Genomic DNA, 9,212 nt, shown 5'->3' with positions numbered 1-9,212 from the left:
GGAGTGGTACCACTCACTATTATCCCTAGTGACCCACTCAAAAAATTTTTGCTTCCTGTCCCTGCTACCCTATGCTCTGTGGGTCTGGAGATCTTAGTCCCAAAGGGAGAAACGCTCCCACCTGGAGACACAATACTGATTGCACTGAACTGGAAATTAAGAATGCCACCCGGACATTTTGGCTTCTTCATGTCTCTGGATCAACAGGCAAAGAAGGGCATTACTGTGCTATCTAGTATGATAGATCCTGATTACCAAGGGGAAATTGGGTTGGCTTTACATAATGGAGGTAAAGATGAGTATGTCTGGAATACAGGAGATTCTTTAGGATGTCTTTTAGTACTACCATGCCCTGTGATTAAAGTCATTGGAAAATTACAGCAACCCAATTCTGATATGACTGCTAATGGCCCAGACCCTTCAGGAATGAAGGTTTGGGTCACCCCACCAGGCAAAGAACCACGACCAGCTGAGGTGCTTGCTGAGGGCAAGGGAAATACAGAATGGGTGCTGGAAGAAGGTAGTTCTGAATAGCAGCTACGGCCATGTGACAAGCTGCAGAAATGAGGACTGTGACTGTTATATTTTTTATTGTATATGTGCATCAAATATATTTGTTTCCTTCTGTTATGTGCTGTGAAATGTAAATAAGGTTAATGCATTTTGGGTGTATGTGTGTTAACGTATCATGTTAGGCACAAATATGACTCTGTAATTGTCCTTATTTAGAGATTATATATGGTGAAGAAGATGTGTACAACTGCCAAGTTGACAAGGGGTGGACTGTGATAGTTGGAGCTGTGTGTCAACTTGGCTGGACTCCAGTTCTGTGTGGTTGTTCCCATGATGGGAATGGATGACTGTGTTCTGAGTGGCCAATCTGCCCAAGGGGAGTTTCCCTAGGAGTGTGGTCTGCTTCCAGGATATCCAGGGACATCATGGGAAGAGAGACATTCTTCTGTGGATCGGGACCCTGGTGTGCTGGCTACAACCTCCTGTGAGTGAGCAGCCCACTGCTTGGCCTGAAGATCTTGGATTCGTCTTTCGTTGGAGTCAACAACCAGTGTACTGCCTGCCAGCCTTGAATTTCTCAGCCCCCTGCAGTTGTAGAATCTAAGGCTGCATCCAGCCTGATGTTTCCTCCAGGGGCTTTGGACTTGCCAGCTTCTATAAGTTTGTGAGCCATTTTCCTAAGATAATTTTTTTTCTCTCTCTCTCTTATATATATATATATAAGCTTTGCTGATTTTTGTTTCTCTAGAGAACCCAGTCTAACACAAATGGTGTCACATTTATCATCAAAAAGAACATTTCAATTCTCTCCTAAAGTGCAACACTGTCAGTGATAGTATAATATCCATAAACGTACAAGGAAGACTAGTTAATACAACCTTATTAAAATTTATGCAACAACCATTAATGCCAAAGATGAAGTAGTTGAAGATTTTTACTAACTTCTGCAGTCTGAAATTCATCAAACATGTAGCCAAGATGCATTGATAATTATCGGTGTTTGGAAAGAGAAAGTTGAAAACAAGAAGGAAGAGTAGTTGGAAAATATGGCCTTGCTAATAGAAAAAGCACTGGAGATTGCATGATAGAATTTTGCAAGACCAAACGCTTATTTATTGCAAATACCCTTTTCAACAATACAAACACTATCCTGAGTCCTCACTGGATGGAATATACAGGAATCAAATCAATTGCATCTGTGGAAAGAGATAATGGAGAAGCTCAATATCATCCATCAAAATAAGGACAATGGCCAACTGTGCAACAGACCATCAAATGCTAATAGGTAAATTCAAGTTGAACCTAAAGAAAATGAAAACAAGTCCACAAGAAGCAAAGTATGACCTTAACTATATCCCATCTGAATTTAGAAACCATCTCAAGAATAGATTTCACACATTGAATGCTAATGACTGAAGATCAGGAGAGTTGTGGGACGACATTAAGGACATCATACATGAAGAAAGCAAAAGGTCATTGTCTAGTTTTCTAGCACTGCTATAACAGAAATACCATAAGTGGATGGGTTTAACAAACAGAAACTTATTCTCTTATAATTTAGGAGCCTAAATGTCTGAATTGAGATGGCCGGCTCTAGGGGAAGACTAGGTTAGAAGTTCGAGTTCAGAGCGCTGGCTCTAGGGGCTGGGTAGTAGCCCCTTGACCTTGGGCTTCAGCTCTGCCTCTTGTTCTAGGCTGACCTAAGCAAGATGGAGGATTCTCCTGACTCACAGAGCTGCTGGCTGCTGAGGCTGATGAATCCAAGAATGGCAGGTAAAATGGCAGATTGTTGACTTACAGGCTGTGCAGGCAACAATCTCAAGATTGGCAGGCAACATGACAGGCCACTGGTCCAAATGCAGAAATTAGAGATTATGATGGGCCAAATGCAGGATCCAAAATAAGCCAAAAAGCTAGAGACCTTTCCCAAAGCTTCCCCATATATACTGGAAGCAGGCCACACCCCAAAGGCAATTTCCCTTCAACTGATTAACTACTCACAGCAGATCCCACCATGGAGGTGATTATACTACATCCAATCTCATTACGCAAAATAACTACGTGCAGCTGCCAAGCCACTCAGACTCACGGACCCGCCAAGCTGACACACAACCTTAACTACCAAAGTCATTAAAAAGATTGCAAACAAAATATCAATATGGATGTCAGGAGAGACTCTGAAACTTGCTCTTGAATGTAGAATAGTTCAAGCAAAAGGAAGAAACGATGAAGCAAAAGAACTGAACAGAAGATTTCAAAATGCGGCTCAAGAAGACAAAGTATTATAATGAAATGTGCAAAGACCTGGAGTAAGAAAATCAAAAGTGTTTTCAGCAGTTCTTAAGTCGAAAGAACTGAAGTAAGAATTCAGGCTGACAGAGCTGAAGAAAAAAATCAAAGGATTCCTTGGGCAAAATATTGAATGATGCAAGAAGCATTAAAAGATGGAAGAAATACACAGACTCACTGTACCAAAAAGAATTGTTCAATGTTCAATCACTTCAGGATGTAGCACATGATCAAGAACCAATGGTATTGAAGGAAAAAGTCCAAGCTTCACTGAAGACATTGGTGAAAAACAAGACTCCAGGAATTGACAGGATACTAACTGAGATGTTTCAACAAACTGATGCAACCCTGGAAATGTTCACTCATTTATGCCAAGATATTTGTAAGACAGATACCTGGCCAACTGACTGAAAGAGATCCATATTCATGACCATTCTAAAGAAAGGTGATCCAACAGAATGCAGAAATCATTAAATCATTAATATCACACACAAGTAAAAGTTTGCTGAAGATAATTAAAAAATGGTTGCAGCAGTACATTGACAGGGAAGTGCCAGAAATTCAAGCCAGATTCAGAAGGGGACATGGAACAAGGTATATCATTGTTGGGTACAGATGGTTGTTGGCTGAAAGCAGAGAATATCAGAAAGATGTTTACCTGTGTTTTATTGACTGTACAAATGCATTTGACTGCATGGATTATAACAAATTATGGATAACGTTACAAAGAATATGAATTCCTTAACACTTAATTATGCTCATGTGGAAACTGTACATAGACCAACAGTCAGTCATTTGAACAGAACAAGGGGATATTGAATGGTTCAAAATCAGGAAAGGTGAGTCAGGGTTGTATCCTTTCTCCATTTTTATTCAGTCTGTATGCTGAAGAAAACTAGATGATATGAATAAGAACACAGCATCAGGATTAAAGAAGGCTCATTAACAATCTGTGATATGCAGATGAACCAACCTTGCTTGCTGAAAGCAAAGAGGACTTGAAGCACTTCTTGATGAAGATCAAAGACTATAGCCTTCCATATGGATTACACCCTAACAACAACAAATCCTCACAACTGGATAAGCACCATCATGGTAAGTGGGGAAAAGACTGAAGTTGTCAAGAATTTAATTTTACTTGAATCCACAATCAAGTGTCCATAGAAGCAGCAGTCAAGAAATCAAATGATGTATTGCATTGGTCAAATCTGCTACAAAAGATGTCTTTAGAGTATTAAAAAACAAAGATGTGACTTTGAAGACTAAGGTGTGACTAGTCCAAGCTATGTATTTACAATCATCTCATATGCCTGTTCCTCAGAAGGAAGGTTGGGCAATCTGCTTCCGCAGTGATATTGCCTGGGAAGCCCAAGGAGAGGTTGCTGTAAGTTGGATCCAACTCGACAGCAGTGTGTCATATGCTTGTGAAAGCTGAACAATGAATAAGGAAGACCAATGAAGAATTGATGCTTTTGAATTATAGTGTTGGCAAAGAATATTGAATATACCCATGGACTGCCAGAAGAATGAAATCTGTCCTGGAAGAAGTACATCCAGAATGTTCTTTAGAAGTAAGAATGGCAAGACTTCATCTCACATACTTTGGACATGTTATCAGGAGAGACCAGTCCCTGGAGAAGGACATCATGCTTGATAAAGTAGATGGTCAGAGATGGATTGACACAGTGGCTGCAACAATGGGCTCCAACATAGCAATGATTTTGTGGATGGCACAGGACCAGACAGTGTTTTACTTTGTTATATGTAGGGTTGCTATGGGTTGAAACAACTGGACAGCACATAACAACAGGGGCAATGGCAGCAAGTTGCCTGGCAGGTACTCCTGCACATGTGAGATCAGGTGTCCAGGCTGACCAGCCTAGTGTAGTGAGCAGATAGGTGCCTGGTGGCTGCAGGACTGCAGGGAGACTCTAGGAAGATCCCTTGAGCTCATTTTTAAAGTGGTTCATCACTACCTAGCAAATGCCAGTTCCAGTGGGAAGTGGAAGTGATGACGCCAACTGTCAGCACCAATGTCCCAGCCCCCAAACTCGGGACCCTGAGTCCTGCAGAGTCAACATGTTTATTTCCTGTCCCAGAAGGGGAACTCTGAGTTGTGCAAGCAGCAGCTGCCTGGTGCTCATGGCCCATGCTCTCTGGCTGTGTCTTGCCTGCTCTGCACTCCCTCCATCTGGGCATCCAAGGAGTAGGGGTCAGCCCATGGCACACCTCTGCAGTGAGTGGGAATTCAACTCCCAGCAGCCCTGCCAGGTCCTGCCTAGCTCTGGAGATGTGGGGTGGGAGCCTAGGTGCTGCTTCAGCCAGGGGTATAGAGGGGAGGGAAAGATCTGTCCTTACTAGAGTGCCAGGGAAGGCTTCTGAGAGGAGGTGACATTTCCCCAAGACCTGAAAGATAAGCAAGTGAGGTGGATTGATAAGGAGTCTTCCAAGCAGAGGGAATAGTATGTTGAGGATGTAGAGGCACAAAGCACAAATGATTTGGGCAAAGTGATGGGAAAGAGGTGACAGATGGTGAAAGCCCTGAGCACTAGCCTCAGGCTTCATCCCAAGGGCATTAGGGAGCCATGCCAGAGCTCTGGAAGGAGCAAATGTAGTCTGTGGTGCCTTTAAGTCAGTCCAGTCCCTGGCACTGGCTGACCAGGTGGCTGATGGTGATGTGGCTGAGGTCTAGACACAGATGCCCCTCCCCCATGGCTCTCAGCCCAGAGTGAAGGCCTTGGGGGAACATAGGCCAACTGGGAGTAGGCAGATCCGAGAGGTTAGGCTGGTTGACAAGCAGAGACTTTGCTGTTGAATGGGGATGTGGCCAACTTTGGCTCAAGCAGTCAGGAATGGGGTCACAGGTGGCTGATGGCTAGGAAGGGTCCAGTGACAGCTTGAGGCTCAGGGTCTGGTAGCTACAGGCCTTCAAGGGCAAGGCCTCAGTGGTTTGGGGTCAAAGGGGGCTGGTAGATTGCAAAGAATACCTTCTGTGCCCCAGCCCCACAGCTCTCAGGACAAGCCTACAGGTTGGCTGTCACTGCCCAGCCCCCTTGGGTAGCATCTGTAGCAGGAGCATCCTCCCAGGCCAGGCCTGAGGCCATCTTGACTGGCCCTGGGAAGGTGTGCTCTCCATGCCCTACCTGCCTCTCATCTAGTGGTAGGCCTCAGGGCAGGCCAGTGTTGAAGGCCTTCCTACGCCCAGGGTGCTGACCTCTGTCCAGTTTCTTCACTCCCTTCTTGACAGGGACCTTCAGTGAATGTGGAACTAGAATTGAATACCCCCAAACCCCTCTGGGGCCAATTCCACCCTGGTGGTACCCCCTTATGTTGGCCCTTCACACAGGTGTTTCATTTGGGGTGCAGAAAACGGACAGAAGCCACACCAGTGTCAGGAAGAAGGAATAAACTCGGAGTTAGGAGCATATATGATGGATGGAAGGCTGCAGAGAAGGGTGCAGGACTGGACCACCCCGGGCTGCACTTTCCCCAGCCTGGACTGCTCTGCAGTGGCTGCCAATGTTCCATTTCCCCTTCCCGGAAGCTGGAAAGTGGACTTTGGGACCATGGCTGCTGCAGAGAAGGGTCTCCCTACCAGTGCCTACCTCTTTCTGCAGGCCACTGAGCACAGTGTGATTGTTGCTGTTGTTGTTGTTTGCCGTCGATGACACCAGAGCTTGTGCCAGGTAGCCTGGAAGATGTAGCACTCAGTAGTCTAGTCTTGCCTCCTTTCGGCCCTGCCCAGGCCTCAGGAGGGCAGTCTGGAGCCAGAGAGAGCAGGGTCACAGTGTCATCCTCCTCATGACCCAGTCTGAGAGAGAAGGGCTGCAGTGGGGTGAGCAACCATGTGTGGTCTCATTCTAACAGGGCAGTGAGGGTGTGTGTGTGATGACTATAGGGTGCACAGGGAAGTTCTGAGAACACTGCTGGGTGTGCAACACTGACAGACCTGAGTTACACAGCCTGTACTTGAGATGGAGTTCAGACCCAGATGAAGACCCCATAGCATGGAAGAGGGGGCAAGATAGCAATGAGGCTGGTTCCTACACCTGCCTCTCTGTGCCACACCATGGGCCTCACCAACATGAAGGTGTGAGCTCCTTGGCCACTCACCCAAAATTCTCTGTAGGCACTTCTGTCATTAGCAGGAGTTTGCTGGATGGTGGTATGGCCCTGCAAAGGGCTGGACCTTCAAGTAGAATTGAACATTCCCGGGAAAGTGTGTGTGTATGTATTCTGAAGGTCAGGATAAGTGATAGGCCAATGGCAAGGATGGGCCCCCATCCCAGGATGCATCAGCTGCATTATCAACATTCCCAGTATGAGGGCTTGCTGGCTGGCACCTTCTGAGGCAGAAGCCAAATACTTCCGTAAAACCCCAGCCCAGAAAAAGAGACTCATGATGATTCTGCAGATTGACAAGTATTCTTATCACCCCTAAAGAAAGGGTGAGAGGGAAGAGGAAGGGGAGACATTGCTAGGCCAGGATGCTGGTGTGTGCGAGGAGGGGAGGCAGCTGGGGAAGCAGTTGGAAGTCCCTGCTCATAGCTGCCATATGGTCTGGACTCCAAGCCTCAGCACCCTATCTGTAAAGTAAGGTAACACAGGGTGGCAGAGATAAAATGATCATACACTGCAGAGTTGGAGCTAACAACAGAGGCTATTAGGTGTTCTTTCCATGTGCTGGGGGATAAATGAGGAGCTACCTGGTGCCACAGCTCAACCTGCCTGATCAAAGGGGGAGGGGGAAGATATCCAGAGGTGAAATCATAGGCAGCCACCCACCCACTCTTCCTTTGTACATTTCTCCTTGTGTTCACAGGGCATTTCTAGGATGAGACCCCGAGGCTCAAGGCTGGCAGGTGACACAAGCTGGACCAGTCATTCCAACTCAAGGGAAAGGGGCTCTGTGTCCCCAAGAAGGGCCTGGGGGACCTAGGCACTGAGGGGGACAGATGGTAGAAGTGGCCAAACCCCAGGCTTCAAGGCAGGGCCTGAGGAGTAGTAGAGCAAGACCTCAAATTGCAATGGGTACATTTTTCATCTCAAGTTCTAGAAAGTCCTTTAGGGTTGTCTCCAAAATTTAGATCCCTTCTCTTTGTCTGAACTCATGCTAAAAACCTTATTTTAGTTCTTTGCCAGCAGGCCATTCTCTGATGTTCTTCAAGGGTGTGATTTTGAGTTGTGTACTTTTGGGGAAACCCATAATGCTTGGGGTGAGGGGACCTTCCAGAACACCAGGCAAGGCCTTTATGTTCACATTCAGCCCCAAGGTCCTGAGACCTCGAGCCATGTAAACCAAAGTACCAAGCCCTGGGCAGCAGTGGCACACTGATGCCAGAGATCCTTATCCTCTGCCATTGCTCTGAGTTGGGGCACAGGTCTCAGAGGGGGGCCTGAGCTCTTGGTGGGGTGGGAGAGTGGGGAAAAGAGCCAAGGACTCTGAGTGCTCCACTGTGGTGACCAGAATGGCAATGAGGCTGTCTATCACCAGCGAAGGAACCCAGCAGAGGAGCTGCTGGAGAGGTGAGGGGTCTCCTCAGGACACACTAAGTAGAGGGCTGCTGGAGGTCAAAGGTGGGGCAAGAGTCAAAAGGTCAAAGGGGAGAGCAGACAGATGTGGCCTGAGCTCAGACCAGCCTGAAGTCCTGTCTCCACCCTTTGCTGGCTGTGTGACCTCAGGCAGTCACTTCCTTCTCTTTGATTTCCTCACTATGGGCCTGAAGTAAAATGCCTGGGAAATAAAAACTCTCCCTGGAGGCTGTTAGAATTCACAGCACACCACATACCTCACCCACAGTAGGCAAGGTTCTGCTGGGTTCACAGAAGGCAATGAGAGGGGAAGGGTGGGGAGTATGAGAAGTGTGGGGAGGAGGTAGAGGGGTGTGCTCAGGCCTGGAACTAATGTAGTGCTGCCTGACCTATGGGTGTTGGTAGGGCTAGAAGAGGAAGAATGGGTGTCAGTGAAGGGCTTGGTGATAGCAGAGACAGGTGTGTGGGGGTAGATGAGGGCCCTGGCAGGGACAAAGCTGAAGCCCCAGCACAGAGCAGTGTGAGGAGAGGATGTATGGACTTAATGTCTTGGAGGGCCTGGGAGGGAAGAGGCAGGGGAGAGAACTAAGAGCCCTGGTTCCATGTGCAGGGCAGAAGAGCAAGGCCAGTGGATAGCCAGAGTCAGTCACAAAGAAAACCCTCCTGGAAGGGCAGAGTGAGACAGGACTCTTGGCCATTTAATAGCATTCAACTCCTTCATAAGGCAAAGTCAAAGTGAGTCTCAGAAATGATAGTTAAAGCCTTTAAAAAAAGAAACACTCTGGTCCCCCAGCGAGTGAGTGAGCTGTGTGCTGGCCGAAGGCAGTCTTGGCAGGCTGGGTGATTCCAACAGGCCAGTAAGCTAGGTTGAGCAACAG

This window comes from Orycteropus afer, unplaced genomic scaffold (genome assembly GCF_000298275.1).
Source record: "Orycteropus afer afer isolate SDZICR_OR568_19922 unplaced genomic scaffold, OryAfe1.0 scaffold00368, whole genome shotgun sequence".
Lineage (NCBI taxonomy): Eukaryota > Metazoa > Chordata > Mammalia > Tubulidentata > Orycteropodidae > Orycteropus > Orycteropus afer.
Note: the sequence above shows the minus strand (reverse complement) of the source record.